General features: G+C 44.4%; 1 protein-coding gene across 4 annotated transcripts in view; it reads right to left on the bottom strand.

The window, feature by feature from the left end:
* MGAT5 (alpha-1,6-mannosylglycoprotein 6-beta-N-acetylglucosaminyltransferase) overlaps positions 1-14,087 on the bottom strand; it is a 333,568-nt gene that overhangs the window by 305,211 nt on the left and 14,270 nt on the right. Inside the window, exons 2-3 of one of the 4 annotated variants that reach the window (XM_032479342.1) lie at positions 8,618-8,688; positions 7,970-8,025 (exon numbers count right to left, since the gene is read on the bottom strand). The exons of 2 other annotated variants lie outside the window; for them this stretch is intronic. The gene's annotated coding sequence lies outside the window, so the exon portion shown is untranslated. Of the gene's footprint in view, positions 1-7,969; positions 8,026-8,522; positions 8,586-8,617; positions 8,689-14,087 lie in introns of all 4 variants that reach the window. One more of the 4 variants, XM_032479341.1, reaches the window with a different exon arrangement.

The raw sequence follows: 14,087 nt of genomic DNA, 5'->3' as shown, positions 1-14,087 counted from the left end.
TGAAACAGACAGACACCACTGGATTACTCTGCCAACCTCTTCTGGGAGACCACTGAGTTCGATGGCGGGGTTCTATTTCTTTGATTTTAAACAAGGCAGCATCTCCCACCATGTGACAGCGGGCTCCCTCTCTGGGGAAATCACTTCTGGTGCATCTGTCCTGCCCATGACAAGCTGCCTCAAGTACACAGGTCAAAATAAAGCAAAATGAAACAAAAACATACAGTCTGGTAGAAGGTCCAGAGGAATTCTGATTAAAAAAAAAAAAGATCAAAGATCTCCAGCTCAAGCATCAACACCTTAAGAAAGGGTTAAGGGGGAGGGGAGGGTGGAGGGGGCCGAATGAAGGCGATCAAAATGTACCAAGTGCCAGCAATAAGATAAAGAAGTCCTATGGATACAATGCACAACACGGTAAACATAATTAGCATTGCTGTATGTTATATATGAAAGTTAAAAGAAAATCCTAAGGGTCCTCATCACAAGGGAAAAATATTTTCTCTATTTCTTTAATTTTGTATCTGTGTGAGATGATGGATGCTCACTGAACTTACTGTGATAATCATTTCATGATATAAGTCAAGTCATGGCGCTGCACACCTTAAACTTACAAAGTGCTGTAGATCAATTATATCTCAGTAAAACTGGAAGAGGAAAAAAAAAGCTTCACGAGGTCAAAGTCCCATGCTGCAGTGTTTCCTAAGCTGTGGTTCTGGAACTACCTGGAATGTTGGCTAAAAAGGTGGACTCCATGCCTTGGGATGGGGTTGGCGGGCTGAGATCCGCCTTTATAACAAGCTCCTTATGTCCTTTCTTATACAACTGGAATTGGCAAACTGCTGCCCTATCCTGTTAATGCACTACTGACATATAGCTGAAGTCTAGAATGGTTTTTCCATTTAAAAACAAAAACAAAAACACTAAGCCACTCTCCATCACATTTGCATGTAACTTGGGAAAACAGAGTTCACCATTCACCGTCCTGAGTCTCTAGTTCCCAAATCTTTCAACAAACACCGTATTATTTTAAAAAAAAATTTAAAGATTTTGATTTTACATTTTACATCATTGATTTTACATTTGCTTCCTTTTCTATTCTTCGATGAGATTTCTATGGATGAGCAGTGATTGACAAAAGTCAACATCTGGAGACAGAAGGAAGAGGCGTCCCCATGGCGGTGAGCTGGACCACTCCGTCCCACAAGAGGTTCCCGCAGGGTTCCTGTGCTTGGTAATTACACAAAACGCAGACTTGAATCTTTACAGACCTGGGTCTGAGAAGGTATAGAGGCAAAGGGAATCAAAGTACACAGAACATAGAGGGGTGGGGTGTAGATCTGGCAAGAACCCAATTCACAACAGCCCAGCCCCAGACTTCCGATACCTTCTCCCAACAGTCACACCCAGCCTCACAGAGATAACAGCAATGGGGCTGAAACGGAAGACATTCATCATAGAACTTTGAACTGACATCGCATTACCGGATCACACCACCTCAAGTAGGCGCTGTCTCCATAGTTTTGTAACTCCTCTAATATTCTTGTGAAAAGCACGATTAGGTCATATTATGTTTGTATTTTTAAAAAACAACATTCAGTTCTCACATATAAACATTAAAGATTCCCTAGGGTGTTTCTAATCCTAATATGCATTTTCCCACTTTTTAAATATATTGGGAGGCTCTAATGACGGAACAGCCTGGTCTCCTCTTGCACTCTGAGAGGCTGGCCTGCAGAGTGGCTGGTGATGCTACGCTCACACCAGAGTGGTCTCTGAGCCAGAGATGACGACTAGGAATCTCCAGGCATGGGTGTCAGGAGAAACAAGAGACGGAGTTTCCAAATTAACATCTCCTCAACTGGATCTCCATGTCTTTAATGTATTACCAGCCCAGTGGCAGCCATGAACTAGAGGACAATTTACATGGATAGCGTTTCTGCACAGACACCAAGAGAGCCAGGGCTCAGAAAAAGATGACAGATCTTGTTTCAAGGGTTTGCTGTTTAGCAGATGAAGCTCTTCCTCCTTTTCCATCTGCCTGAGCAGCCTGGCTGGTGTTTCTTTAAGACAGGGGTGAAAAAGTGACATCCAAACCCTTGGAGACAGAGGAAGGGAACAACATTCACCATGCCCATCAAAGTGCTCAGCCTGCTGGCAGGCACCTCACTCTCTTCTGGCATCTGCCAGCCACTGGGCTGGTTATCTGGTTATTCTCCTGCCCGTCCCCGTCCAGCCCCAGCCCTAGCCTGTGCCCTGAACAGCTGCGCCACCTGTAGACAACATCACTGGGGCTCCATCACCTGCTGGCTTCCCATTGGTTCAGCCCACCAGAGGCCCGGCAGAGGACTGGAGAATGGAGGAGAGAGGGCAGGATCTTTCTTCCCAGCACCCTCGCTCCTCAAATATCATAACTTGGGCACCATTCTTCATGACCACAGCTCCTGCTGGGCAGCCCCTCTCCAGTTTCAGATCCCATGGGCTCCAGTAACTTCATCCCCTTGCCCCCTCAAGCCAAGCAGATATATTGGTTTCCCACTGTTGTTAGTCCTCGGGTGCCTCATGGTGCCGGGCCAGCACCTCTGAGCTGTTCCTTTCATTAGTCCATTCAAACCATCTGGGGTGAATTCTCTTTCCTGCCACGTGCTTGGATAGTGGCTCTCACTCTAGACATAACTGCTTTTGCAAATGAGATGAAATGCAAAGATGTGGGTCAATGAGCTTGGAGGGGCATTTCTAAGATGCGTTAACCTGGTACAAGTACTCGGCTGGGAAGAGCTGATGAGGTGAATTCAGCATCAGTGTGGCCCTGAAGCCAACTCCGAATCCAGCCAGAGGATGGCGGGTTTAGGGCCTCTAGGCTCTGTCTGCAGTAAAGGCACCTGGATTTTTTTTTTTTAATTGACCCTGTGTTTTCTGCATACTCATAGGAAAAAGAACTCTAAGGGGCCCATGGAACATGTCAAGGTTCTTTGGGGAATATAATCTGCAAGGAGGCTAACCATAATAGCTACCTTTCACCCACCACGTACACATTTCACAACTGCCCTGTGAGGAAACATCCTTTGTCTCCACCTGATAGATGAGCAAACAGATTCAAAGACGTGTGCACGTATAAGCAGCCTCCCAGAGCCCCACACCCCAGGTAGGCCTGACCCCAGTGCTGTTCTTTCTTGTCCGTCACACTAGTTCTTAAAAGACAGAAATAAGGATTCTGGTCTCCAAATTTCCTGGTTGGGTCCAGAGGGATCAGGCTCCCTAGCTGCAGGCAAATAAAAAACACCAAAGAAAAAGACTCAAATCTCAAAAACCAGCTTAGCTCAGAGATTGGTTATGCAAGTTCTCTGTAAGTGAAACAGCTTGTACAGTATGTCTGTATGGTGTTACCATGTACAGTATAATTCTGTCGTGGGTATACGTATAGCTGTGTGAATCAATAATGGTTGTTTATGCACAAAAATTGTCAGCAATGGTTACCTCTAGAAAGGTGAGAGAGCTGTGGACAGTTTGAATTTTCTACCGTGAGCATGAAACTTAAGTTCTTATTTAAAGAATCATAAAGGAGGGAGAGAGGGAAGGAGCCTGGTTTATCTGAACACAGAGACCACTGGTTTTCAAACTCAGCTACACACTGGGATCACCTGTAATGGCCAAGGTCCCAAACTCAGAAATTCTAATTCAATCAGTCTGGTGTATGACTGGGCCACCAAGCGTTCTGAAGCTCCTGGGTAATTCTAACGGGCAGTCAGGGTTAAGAGCCATTCTATTAGTCCCTTAGGACAAAATTTAAATTGCAGACAAGGAGAAGGGTCTTAACCTTTTGTGTGCCAGGGACCCCAGGGGCAATCAGGTGATGCTCCTGGATGTCTCTTCCAATTAACTTTTTAAAATAAATAAAACACGAGACATTTCAAAGCAAACACATCATACTTAGATTTAGTTATTACAGTGTTTTTAAATTGTGATACAGTGATAGGAGTGTTTCTTTACTAATATGTCAAGTAACAAGACCTAAACGTAGCTCTGTGGTCTGCCATCATTTTGAAGTAGTGATGCATGTAAATAATACGTGGAGGTATCTGCAACAGCTGATGTAGGGTATGGATTTACTGGTGACAAAGTTGGGATTCTTCTAACACTAGTTTGTTGCCCATGTTCATAACTGAAGAAAATGCCAAACTTCAGTTAGAATTCATCATATATAAAGATGGAATTTTTTTCCCATCCAAGCTAACAGATTCCCAGATACAGAAGGAGGAGGAGAGGGTGATGTCAGAAAACAGAGCTCTATTTGGGATTAGCAGATACACACCACTATATGTAAAATAGATAAACGACAAGGTCCTACTGCATAGCGCAGGGAATTATATTCAGCAGCTTGTAATGACCTATAATGCAAAAGAATATGAAAAACAATATATGTGCATATCTGAATCACTACACTGTACACCAGAAACTAACACAACATTATAAATCCACTGTACTTCAATTAAAAAATAATAAAAAAAAAATTTTAAAAAGAAAACAGAGCTCTAAGATTCTCTTACCCCAACATCGGTCCTACTACGGAGGCTGTAAGCTCTCAGACAGAGGGAAGGGAAAAAACAACCCTATCACATGCTAGTTTCCAGTAGAGGCTGTTCCTTTTTTTTTCTTTCCTTTTTTTTTTTTAAGTAACTCTGTAAGGTTCCTTCAAGACATGAAAAATGTACATTTCCTGAAAACTAACTCCACTGTATATTTTAATTACAGCAACATTTTTCAAGTACCACTTCATGTGAAAGGATCCCTGTTTCTTCCACTAAAAAGACTCAACTGTTTTATCTGCCTCAAGACATCCATCACATGAGTGCCAATATCTTGGGGTTTAAATGGAGGTTTTTGGAAACTTTCTAAGTGTTTGATCAATAGGTTCTTTTTCATACAGGGCTACACTGCCTGCATAGAACCTGAACTTTTTTTTTTCCTTTAATCTGAATTTAAAATAGCATTTACTGTGTATGGGGTGGCTGTCATGCTGCAGGGACAGTGCTAGGCTCTTTTTCTGAAAGAGTCCTAATGCTCACATCCATGCTGTGATACCATCCCACCTCACTATCACAGAAATAAAATGATTAGGAACTTCAAAACAGAGCCTGATGTTAAAATCACTCGGGAAGAAAAAAAGAGGAAAAGAAAGCCCAAAATATATTAACATCTGTGTTGAAAGTCCAGTCATAAATTAAAAGTAGTTATTTTTAACTGAACAATACAGTATTTTCCTGGGGTGGAGAGGGACAGCCACACCCATGTATCCTAGCAACAGACTGAGCTCAGTAATTCAAAGGCTTATTTTTCCTCATAGCCATCCTTCTCTAAAGAATGATTTAAAACTTCTTTCATTCTTCATTCACGAACTATACAACACTCCAATTAAATGCAGAGAGATCTGCACAGGCAGACCAGCATGCAGACACGTGGCTGTCCAAGAAAGCAGTCGCCAGTACCCACAAGCGAGAGAAACCCAGCCGTGGAGACAGGCACCCAGCAATCCTGGAAGCCTAGCCTCTGTAATGTCCAACAGGTTGGGGAGGGTCCCCTGGCCACAAACATCATCATCATCTTCCAGTAAGAAGATTTCCATTCCATAACTACAAAATGGCTTTTGCAATAACCAGGCTCAAACATTTTGATTTGAAATGCCCTCAGAACTCATTTCCTTTGACTTAGTGTCTGACGTGGGGGAGAGGGTGGCGTATTTTGTTTTCTGCCCTCTATGAAATCAGTTCCTCATGAAGGCATTTAATGAGGGGGGAGAGGCTCATAATGAATAAGCTGTTTCAACATTAACCAAACACCTTAACAGAACTTCGGATGCCCTAAAGTCTCCTTAAAACAAATAAAGACAAAATTAAAAAATAAATTAAGAGTTTAGGATTCACAGACACTACTACATACAAAAGAGATACACAATACCTACTGGATGGCACAGGGAACTGTATCCAATATCTTACAATAATCTATAAGGGAAAAGAATCTGAAAAACAACAGATACATACATGGATATGTATAACTGAATCATTTTGCTGTACACCTGAAACTAACACAACCTTGTAAATCAACTATGCTTCAGTAAAAAACAAAATAAAACAAAACATAATAAAGGCTGAGGAAAGGAATCCACGAAAGAGAGATCACAAGGACATGAGTGGCAACATCACATACCAGCCCAACAGGAAGTCTCAGAGATCACCCTTTGTTCCTGCCTGTCTCCTCCACCAGGGTGGAAATGTACAAGACACAAGCATAGGCCGAAACTGGGGGTGCAGACGGGGGTGTTAAGGAGGAGAAAGAACCAGTATTTATTGAGCCCCATCAAGTTTAAGGGACTTCCACATGTGTCACTAACTCCTTTAATTTTCCCCATAACCTTATCAGATAGACAATCACCTCTCCAATTTGAAAATGAAACCAGAAGTCAGGGAAGTTAAGCAACTTGCCCAGAAGCACACAGCTCATAACGGCAGTCAGAACTGGAAGTCAAATCATCTTGGTTCTGGACCAAGCTCTTTCTCCTGCCCCTCGCTCCTCAGATCTTGAGTTACTTTTAGCTCAAACTTCAAGGTTCAGGAAAATGTTATCCCAGGTTCCTAAAAAAAACTTCCCTAGGTCATAATCTTTTGGGGAGAGGGAGAGAACATTAATGAATACCCAGAAGTCAGAAGAAAAGGGGAAGAAAGGTCCAATTTGGAAAAAAAAAAAAAAAACAACTGGGTTGGGGGTTGGGAATGGATTTCAGAAATAACTGGCGATGATGAGTGTTCAAGTCCTACAAGGAATACGGTTTGTGATCAATTTTAAAAGGTGATCTGCAGAGCACGATGGGTTTGCGCAGAGCCAGACACTCCAGGGAAACCTCATGTCCTATCTGGAAGATACCTCAAGTGGGTCAACCAGGCAACAGTGACAGAGACACGGAAACACAGGGCTTCTGTTTCAGCAAGCCACGTGACCTGGTCTCCCTTGTGACATCACTCCTTAAGATGTCATCCCAGGGCAGGGAGGTTGTAGCTCAAGTGGCAGAGCACACACTTAGCATGCCCAGGGTCCTGGGTCCAATCCCCCAGTACCTCCTCTCAAAATAAATAAGTAAACCTAATTACCTCCACACAAAAAATTTTTCAAAAAGTAAAAAATGTCATCCCAGGACCTGTCCAACCTCCCAAACAAGTATCCTTCACAACCACTTTGGCCACTCATCCCATTAGTAAAAAGTGAGCATGCAACCGTAATATATGCTAGTTTGTTTAAAAAGAATAAATGTAAATATTATTAAAACATAAGTCCTTCATTTTTAAGGAAAAAATAACTAAGTTCAAGTTTTCATATTTTCCTCCCATATCCCAAAGGGCTACCCTGAGTACCAAATGTTGGAAGTCACTGTCCTGCGCCTGCAACACTGTGACCACTTGGAGCCCAATGACCGTCACCTTCAGCCGCATCTCTGACCTCTTGTCTGGGTCAGCTGTCCCGGTCTCCACTCCCAGTACTGATGAACTGCTCTTCGCGCCCGAGAGTCCAGGGATCACGTCTTCCCATCTTCTTCGGGTTCAGAGCCAATCCTTCCTTACCTCCCTGAACCATTTATTACCAATGCCCTTTCCCCCCAAACCCTCGTCTTTCCACTGTAATCCCCCAGCGAAATCCCCACTTGTAACAGCAAACTCAAGCGCATGGTCTACCTCCTCTTCTGCACTCGGGCGGACCAACAGAACCAGGAAACACAGGTGTTCCCAGGTGACTCCAGGCCCTCGTCATCTGCAGGCCCATTCCCATCAGGAACTGGGGCTTTTTCTTTTCCATAGCTCCATTTCCCTTTCTCCTCAGCCAGCGATTCCAAACCAGCACTCTCTTCCATGCTCTACCTCCAGGAGCCACCTGACCCTCCACCCCATCCATCCATCACCATCCTTCCATTCATTCCAACACTTACTGAGGTGGTTGTTCCAGTACTAGAGAGACAGGATCGAATCTCACAGCGCTCACTCCCTAGGAAACAAATCTATGTCAGGTGTTGATGGTGATGAAGATGATGAAAATAAAACTTGCATCACAGGGAGCAAGCAGGCGCCAGAAACTCCTGCTCATCACTTTGCTCCCTTTCCACTTCTCCCACTTCTGATTTTTCTTTATGGAGTAAAATTCATACAACATTAAATTAATCATTAAAAATGAACAATTCAGTGGCATTTAGTACATTCACAATATTGTGCAACCATCACCTCTGTCTACTTCCAAAACATTTTAATCACTCCAGAAAGACACCCCCACAGACCCATTAAGCAGCCCTCCCTCCCCTTCCCCCTCCCCACAGCCCCTGGCAACCACTAACCTGCTTTCTGTCTGGGGATTTACATATGCTGGTTATTTCCTATCAGTGGAATCATAATGAGTCCCCTCCAATCCTGACAACAGCTCCCACCTTCCTGCACCCCACTTCCTCCTCCTCCAAGGCCACCCTTTCCTTTGTGTTTGTCATCCATCACCTGGTTTGTCAGTCTGAGGCCCCAGGTCCTCTCCAGATCTTCTGAGCTGGCTTTCTCTCATCCCTTTAAAGAAACAAAACAAAACAAACACCCACCTTGACCCTACCTCTTCTTGCTCCAACACTCTCCTCCTCTTCTCAGCCCCTGATTCAGGATCTGCAAAGGTCTGCAGAGATTTGCACATGGATGAACGCAATAAAAACTAAGGGGGCCTCATCTCACCAAGGCCCTCTGGTCCCGTAATTGCTGACAGTCCAGCAATGGAGACCGTAAGAACCCACCCCCCAAATACACACAGCAGCTGCACAGAGCCAGGCTTCCACCACTCATTAGCTGTGAAACCTCAGACACAGGACTTCATTTCTCCGTGCCTCAAAATTTAGAAAAGTCATATTACCTCATGGGGTTGTTGGGAGGATTAAAAGAGCTAACAGATGTCAATCAACAGGAAGTGTCCATAACGCTGCCTGGTGTATAACAAATGCTTTCCAAGAGTGAGCTGTTCTCTGATTGACACCCGGAGCACTTAAGACAGGACCCCGCCCTTGATGTAGGACCAAGTGAGGCATTCGCCTTTGCGCCCCTATGCCCAGCATACAAGTGCTCAGTCAGTGTTCGCTGAGCTACGCTGGGGAGCCCTGCAAAGATAGTTCAGCATCAAAGACTCACAGAGCTGGGAGTCAGGCTGCCTCACACCTGACCCAACTTGGCCACATCTGCGCAAGAGACAGCAGCTCACAAAGCTCGTTAGTGGCAGGGAAAGCACCGGGCCCCAGCTGATGCCTCCTGCCCTCCTCCAGGAAGACTCTCGTTACCCTGGACAGCACAGCTGCTCTTCCCCTTCCACGCGCTCTGGCTTTCCACAGCAGAAATGCTGATCCCAACACCTAGGGTACCTCCTTCATCCCCCAGCCTCCCCTCCAAGCTCGTTTTCTTTTTCTGTCTCATGGCCTGTGGTTCTCTTATTTCCAAGGGAAAATCTGGCCCTTCAAAAAGACCACCAGACATCGTGGTCTTCCTCAGGGGTCTTCCTCAGGGTCTTCGGCAGCTCAGACAAATCACAAGGGCAAGTGCAATCCCTGAGCCTCCCAGTTCCTCTTCTGGTCTCACTGGTCCCTCTTGATGCAGGAAGGCTTCTCTTGCATAACCAGAAAGTTTCATTTTGCCGACTCTGGGAGTCAGTCTTTTTTGGGTGCTCCAAGGTTCAGAAGGCAGATACCCCAGGAAACTGGGTGTAGAATGGAGGCCAAGTGACAGCTCTCATTTGAAAGCCTGATCCCCGAATGTCCAGCCCAACACGTAACTCTGACCCATCTGCCGGACTGCTTTGTTTTCTAGCCATGGCTTTTGAATGGCAGGCCATTCTTTGGCACTGCTGACTTGACGGTGGCAGTCCAGCAGGACTGTTTTAGAGGCCAAGGTATTTACAGAACTGCTTTGTTAGGAAATTTTGCTTTCACACCTCAACTAGCCTAGGAGATGGCAAAAGAACATGACACAGTGAAAAAATAAATTCTGGGGTGCTGTGTGATGTTCTTTATTACCTTCTGTGGTTGGGCTGAACTATCAGTTACAAGTTTCATGCACCTTTGTGTCTGCACCTCTGCTGAGTGTGTTCACACACATGTGTCTGAGGCTCACAGCAGCACAGTGGCTTGTCACAAGCCAGGGTGTCCAGTCCTGGGAGTGCCATATATTCAAGGGCTGGGGTTTTATCTAAACACCTCACAGTAATGATTACACCACACAAATCTGCCTTGATGATAACCGTCATGGAGAGTGCTAAAAACAGGGGTAGTAAATTTCATCTGCACACCTGACTATTGAAAAATCCATTCTATTATTTTGTATCGCAACCACTGGCTATGAAGATGTTTGCCCTGGAGATGAGATTTTTGTGAGTCTTTCCTTGTCTTTCTTGTAAATGCTACAGCAGACCCATTCTTTTAAACAAAAAAAGTGGAAAACCATTTTTTAGGAAGAGAAACACCATCCGCCTTCTCAACAAAACCCTTTCTACATTTTTATATGAAAGAAGATCTCTAGTAGATCTTTTTCTTGCCAAAGGGAACTTCTACCTAGCCTAAGAGGAATTTCTCCTTGGTACCATACATAGTGAAGAACTCACCTTCAGAAGTTTATTCAGTAAGTGCCTTAACAATTCATTTGCAGAGGAAGTAGCCCAATTTAGCATCTCAAGGCGAGCAAGGTGATTCTCAGGAACTGGAGACCTGAATTAAACCCCCGATCTGGACCGTATTAGTAGGAGAACCATATGTCCCCATTGATGCCTGCCATCCTAGCTTCATCATTAATTTAATTGCACCCCCTTTCACTCTCAAAAGTGTTCAGGTTTGGATGATAAATTACAGGATCACCTTACAGTTCTGTGAGTCTCTGCAGGCAAGACGCAAATTCCCCATACTTCGGTTTCACATTTACTCAACGAAAACCAAGGATTCTAATTTACATGGTTGTCATAAGCATGGAATTAGACAGTGTGCTCAAGGCTTGGTTCCCAGGAGTGCCCAGTATTCCCTTGAACACCAGCTGTGTGCTCAGGAGGCCCACTTCCCAGAAAAAGCATTTCTCTGTATGTGATGTCTTCACCTTTTGGATTGTCTGTTTGCAGGCAGACCCTGCAGTTTCCGTTTTCCATGGTGATAAGATCTATAAAATGATGATGCAGTCTGTGCCCAGCAGCTTGCACCATCAACTCCGCCATCCCTGCCCAGGGTGTGAATCACCTACGGAGATTTCAACTCCTACACTCTGGATCTTCTAGACTTTATTTTACTCTCTCCACAAAGGTAGGATTAAGATCAAAATTCACCCCCAAACCAAACCTGTATGAACAGTAGGCCAAGTTAATGTGGTTCCCACTTTGGGGGGAAGGGGGTAAGAGGTCCTTCAAACTGAGTGAAAGCTGCACCCCTCAGTCAATGAGTTTGGTGAATCTCCTGCTTTCTGTAGCCAAAAACAACTGGCTTTACTGGCCCAATGATAGGATACTTTCTCAAAGGATTTGAGGTATCTCAGTCTAAAAATTAGGCCAAATAGTACCCACAGTTTCGTGCATGAATCTGTAACAGCAATCAGCTCAGAAAGCAAGGGAGTTTGCTGTTCCCTTGCACAGAGAGAGAGAGGGACAGAAACGCTGTCACTCGCTGATAAGCTTATCCAGGACGCGTGTGTTCTCCCGAGTCTGACAGGAGCAGCCAGTGTCATGCCATGGGGCTGCTCCTACTCCCTTAAGGCAGTGGCTTCGACTCAATGAGAAACTTGATCAATAACTAAACCCATAGGAAAGTGAAAGCTAAAAATGTGAAACTGTTCAAGTCCAATCTTCAGCACAACCTTTTCCAAAACAAAGAATGAAAACAACGTGATTCCCACCGTGAGTTAACAGGGTTGTCTTCGGTGTCGGAGCTGGGTGGGTGAAGATCTCTCCCCACGCCCCACTTCTAAAGAACCAGAAAGGAAATGTTCAGCATTTTCATGCTCTAAATATAGACTTAGAAGCTGTGAGTGAAAAAGATGGCCATGGCAACACGACGACCCCATGTCTGGAGGACAGCAAGGAACAGGGCAGAAGGATATTCTGTGGCAAAGTCATTTCCTCCCAACAGAAACTTCCAGAAACAGAAAAAGTCTGAAGTCTTTGCCAGGAATCCAGTTATAGCTGTGGCACAGCATCCTCTAGGTGGGACTCGCTGGGTGGGGGGGGGGGGGTTGCAATCAGGACGAAATGCACACCTTATGGAGCTGTCCACCCCAAACCCTGATTTCTGGGGATGCCCCTCCCCCCAGCAGCCACTGGTGCGACCTATTTCCTGAGCAGTGTGGGTACTTCTCAGAGCTGTGCTGTCATTCTCTAACTTTGAAGCATACAAAGAGAAAGACAGAAGTTGGGCTGTACACAGGGAATTTTCCTGCAGGACGTCTGTGGTTTTTCTCCACTTGAAAAACTGAACCAGAAACCACACTTCTGTTAAGGATTCAGATCATCAGTACATTTGGCTTTAAACACATCATGTACCTTGTACTGGTTAATCCAACCTCGCTGGGGGAATGTTCTGACGCACTTGCCTCCTCATGTCGGATAGAAGAATGAGCCTAGGGCAAATCAAGTGCAATTCTTTGGGCAGGTCTAAGAAGAAAATAAGCCACCTGGAGATAAGCCCACACTTCCTCCATGATCATACCTGGCAGTCCTGGGGAAAGGCCAAGTCAGGAGAAGGTCAACGGGACAGACAGGGCAGCGGACGGGTGAGTAGTGCCTAGAGCGCCCTGCGATTCTGCTCTGCAATCCAGCTCCACGATTTCAATAGCACACACCCCCAAGCAGATTGGTGAGGCCTACAGACCCCTTCCCAAAATGTTTTTGGGGAGAGGGTATGGCTCAGTGGTATAGCGCATGCTTAGCATCCACAAGGTCCTGGGTTCAAGCCCCAGTACCTCCATTAAATAAACAGATCGATTGATCAATCAATCAATCAAATTACTCCCCAAATTAAATTAATCAAAATGTTTTAAATGCATAAAATGAAATACATAGGATTAGAGAGGAAGTCAATTATATTTCAATATGGTTACCAAAAAAATGTTTAATTATGGTATCATAACACATACCCTTGTTTATGAATGCATTAAATAACACTATTCAGCAGTAAGTAGAATAACCACCCTAATTTCTAAGTCATAATGAGGACAGACATTTCAAGATTCTCTGTGAGCCATCTATAATGTGATAGGAAAATTGTGGATTTCTATTGGTGACAAAGTCAGAGACGATGCTAATATTACTCCGTTTTGTGGCCAACATCCAGAAGGTAAGAAATTGCTCGATTTTGGTTAGAGGTTAGTGAAAATCAAGGTATAATATTTTCCCATGCGAGCTCCCCTTGAATCCCTGCAAAGTGATCTGCAGAAGTTCATGTGAAACTCACGTGATAATCTGATTTCACCCCCTTTCTTGGCGCTTTTCCAGAATAATGAGACCCACGACAAAGCCCAAGCCCAGCGGGACCACCAACCACATATAAGGGAGGCGGGGAGGGTCTAAACCAAGGAGAGTCCATCACCCATGGAAGGAGCAGGATGGGGCCAACATCTCTATGGACTTCTTCTCAGTTAGCTGTACTCACTGCAAGGGCTACAGTTTTTTAATTTTTTAAATGGTTAGTGGTAAGAGCACTTAATTCGGCTGACTCATGGCCGTGTGGGGGGGCACTATTTTGTAAATCACTTCCCCTTGTGCTGTATTCTAAACCCTATTAGCTCCAAAGCTCCAGACTTACAGCAAACTTCTAATACCTCTTTATTTCCTGAAATCAAATTCTTAGAGACCCTTCCCAAACCCAATTTCAAACCTATGTATTTATTGCCTTAAAGAGTAACATAAATGAGAATAGAAGTAAAATAATTTATAACTGAATATGTATTTCAATATGCAATTAGCTGGGCAAGATCCATCTAAAAGGCTTATGAAGTTGTTAGATGCTTGGACTTTCAAGTAAAATTAAAAAAAAAACGTGAGCTGCAAGCGTGGACTGACACAGATCA

Source organism: Camelus ferus, chromosome 5 (assembly GCF_009834535.1).
Source record: "Camelus ferus isolate YT-003-E chromosome 5, BCGSAC_Cfer_1.0, whole genome shotgun sequence".
Classification (NCBI taxonomy): Eukaryota; Metazoa; Chordata; class Mammalia; order Artiodactyla; family Camelidae; genus Camelus; species Camelus ferus.
Note: the sequence above shows the minus strand (reverse complement) of the source record. Positions and strands in the feature narration are given on the sequence as shown.